Source organism: Pseudochaenichthys georgianus, chromosome 19, assembly GCF_902827115.2.
Source record: "Pseudochaenichthys georgianus chromosome 19, fPseGeo1.2, whole genome shotgun sequence".
NCBI lineage: Eukaryota > Metazoa > Chordata > Actinopteri > Perciformes > Channichthyidae > Pseudochaenichthys > Pseudochaenichthys georgianus.
The window spans coordinates 7,735,917-7,740,004 of NC_047521.1; positions in this window are offsets into that span (position 1 = coordinate 7,735,917).

The following is a 4,088-nucleotide window of genomic DNA, read 5'->3' on the forward strand; positions in this document are numbered from 1 at the left end:
TGTCCGTCAGGTGTGCTCCATGAAACCGACCCCCTCCTTCACCGAGCCGCTGACACCGTTTGTAGGTGAATGGGTTCGTTTACATCATAATGTTTATAGTGCGCACCATTCGGGCTCATTTAGGCCTACTCCTCATGTAGCCTACTATTATATGTTATCGCAAAAAGTAATTTATTAGGCCTACCTAAAAACAGTTTTGAGTAATGTGTACTTTATTTGACTGTTTACACTTTTAGGCTTTATACTTCAACTCTCCAACATTCAGAGGCACTTTTTTTTTACTGCATTAGAACTGCATTTATTTAATAAACTTGAGTAAGACATTTATCTAGAAAAACAATGTGGAATGTAGAGTGTTATCTGGGAAACCCCCACATGATGGCAGTGTTAAAACCATGGTTAAAACGAAATATAATTGTTAACATATTCACTTGCAGTGCAAGTATGATGGGCTTTGTTCCTCTCCCAAATGGCCTAGGCTACCCTTCCAAAGGGTTTTCATGCAAATGTAACAGTCATATGGAACAGTGCTGCTCAAATAATTTGACTGAATTAAAAACTATACATTATGATAATACATATATGTAGTCCTGAAATAAATCATAGGTATGGGGTGAAAAGAGGTGCTGCAGCACAGGCAGTATGAGAAAAATAAAGTACTCTTTGAACATTAAAGCATGTGAGAGTAGAGGCACAAAATACAAATATGAACCTGAAAATGAGCATAATAGGGCCGCTTTAAACATACCTTGGTTGCAGGGATCCGTAATGCATTATGCTGAGGAAAGGCTCTTCATAGATATCAGCACCTGGACAGCATGAATGACACTGGCAGATTTGTCATGGTAAGGCAACGACATGCAAGCCACATCCATGACCATGCATGTTTTGGCACAGGTTTTGTAATGTAATGTAATCTAATAATCTCCACACCTTCACAATGTTGGCTTTCTTGCATTACGTAAACTTTTGTGGTGATTTAATCTTCAAGGTTCTTTAACATTTATATACATTTTAACTGGATTATGGAAATCGCAAATATTCTGTTTCCTCACTTAATTTTTATACAAAAATGTGCACAATAATAAAGCATTCATCATCATGATAAAGAAATATGAGATGCACTATTATAACTATTAATTCTACACAATGACTACTTTACTGGCTTTATCTAACATCAGAAATGGCTTTATCTAAAATCAGTGGCTTGATCTAACATCAGTTATATTTTGCTTTGACCAGGATCAAAAATATGTGTACACTTGTGATAGATGCTACTTGTCTCCCCCAAGTGGTAGAGTCTGGTTAACGGGAGAAAGACAGGTGACACAATCGTTTTTCTTTACTTGACATGTGTGTTTCACCCGAGTAAAGTTTAACTACAAGTTCAACCTGGGTTAAATGTTTACAGTTCTGTGAAGCTCCGGAAGAAAGAACAGACACATCACAGCAGCCACATTCAATGAGGCTATTATTATTAATATTATTATTATTATATTAATAAATAACGTCGAATTTAACACAGATGCAATATTTCTACATCAGCTCAGTGGCGGATTTAGGATTGTAGGAGATCCGGGGCTTAGCCCAGGAGTTGTTGGGGGGGGTGCAGGGGTGAAGTGCTATTTTTTACAAGTGGGGGGTGGACCGAACATCCTTTAGGGGGGTCGTCGCCTCCTCATGGGGGTCCGGGGGCATGCTCCCCCGGGAAGATTTTTTTTTTAAATATTGAAGTTAAAAGCATCAATCTGGTGCACTTTGAGGGCAACATTAACCCTACCTTAATAATACCTTAAAGCGGACAAAAGGCACTGGAGAACACTTATTCATTAACACCCTTTAATGAGGCAAGCTAATGCCTTAACTCACTCAAATACAGTCGTTTACTTATTTCGGTGAAACGAATGTGCGTAGAGTTTTAAAGGATGCAGATAGTCTCACCTTGATTCTGGCGCATTGCTTATCGTTTTATAGATCTATTCTCATCCACCATCTTTGTTTGTGACGTAAAGAGTGTAAGAGTCACGTTTCTGAATCGGACACTGAATGCAGTCACAGCCAATCGGAGTCTGATTCAGAGGGTTGCCTGTCAGTTCCGTTGCCTGTCAGTTCCGTTGCTATGGTTCCGTTGTTATGTGTACTGAAACGAGAGCTGGTATACTTCCACAAACGAAAACAAAATAAAAATTGTAATACGTTATTTTAGTGTCTTAAAAGTAGACTGAGGTATGAAGGGTTAACGTTACATCTTATGATAATTTGTTGTCATTTATTTCTGTATACATACTAACATATAAGGGTATACTTAGTGTGGTTACTCCATGTTTACTAGCTATAACATTAACGTTACATCACTCTTTTTCACTTCTTACTCAGTCAGCCAGAGTGCAGATATCACCATTAGATTCACAAACCTGAAACATCATCTATTTCTTCACTGCTGGTGATGACATTGTTGTCAGCTGCTGATACTGCTGCTGCTGCTGCTGCTGCTGCTGCTGCTGCTGCAGCTGCTGCTGCTGCAGCTTGTGGCGCCTGCTTCGATGAAAATAACTTTCTAATATCCATAACTTTATAGGCTATTAGCTTAAAACTCGTCAGGCACTAGGAAGGATAACTTCTTCTTCAGGGCAGGGAAGGCTACGCAGTACGCAGGCTACTGTCCCGCAGCGGCTGCCTCTCTGGTGGACTCCGGTACTGCACATTACTCCCGAGACGTTTAAAAAAAAAAAAAAATGTAATTTTTTTTTTTTTTAAGTGAAACATCCGGGGCTTTTCAGAAAACATCCGGGGCTTGAGCCCAAGTAGCCACCCCCTAGCGCCGCCACTGAGCTGCATGTTTTTATGCAGGACAAAGTGGAAAACATGCTGACTCGTGCAATTGCCAGATCTCCAAATATAAAGACGTTTTTAATCCTTCTAGTTATTATATTCCATGAAATGTCTTAATTACAATTTGTTTTAGTATTCTATATCATGCTACTTACTATAATTTTACGCAACTACTTTTCAGTCATATATGTAAAGCGTCTTTGAGCATTAGGAAAAGCGCTATACAAATCCCATGTATTATATATCTATAATTATAAAACGGACAAGTCAAATCAAGCAATCTGATTGGTTCTTAGCCGTGATATACTCAGCGTATACCACGGGTAGAATAAGTTACTTTTCACAACAAGTCATGCAGTATCCCTCCGCGCCTGATAAAAACAGTATACAGTTGGGCTGAAAAGCAAGTTTGCTTTTCAAACTGGAACAAGAAAGCAGCGGAGAAGTAACGGGGCAGAAACCCTCCTTTTTACTCAGCGGTCCAGACATAGACATCAAATGGCAAAACATATTCAGTGTGCAGTTCCTTTGGCATTAGGGCAGGGATATCTAAATACTTTACAAGGTTTGACATAATGAATTGTGCTACTTTTAAAGCAAGCAACGATGTTTTCAAATCTGTAATCAAAGAGGTCCGCAAAAACGCTATCGACCAATCAGATTGCTTGATTTGAGTTTTATAAATATATTTACATTTCTTCCGTTACGAAACAAACTTACAAAGCATAAAATGGAAACATTTAAGATTAACTTCGACCTCCGGGGGGGGGGGTCTTACTATGGAGAAGTGGATTGAGGAGTGCCTATCTCCAGAAAGCACCTAAACGACGACATACAGAGCTACGTGAAGAGCAGGTAGACCAACTGGAAAACAAGGTACCACCATTCAAAAGCTTTCTGATGCGGGTCTTGAAACAAAGCAGAGAAATTATGACCGTTAGTGGCCACAGGTGCGAAAGCTCTCTCCAGAGCTACTGGAAGCCGAATCTCGGGGACCGGAGAAAGTGGAGCAATATTCTCGCCACGCCAAGCAACAGCCGAGTACAACCTCAACCTGTACAAGTAACCACGTAAGCCATTCTACTGATGCTGGAGAGTTTTTCAGTGGGTGCACAATAAACGGCAACATACAAATGAATGTAAATAAATAGCCAAATAATGGATCAACTCTCTCTGTCTAATATGTTCGCTAGCTGTTAGTGTTGTTGCATATAGCAACCACCTCGCACTATGTTTCGTGCAGAAGGCAGAGGGAC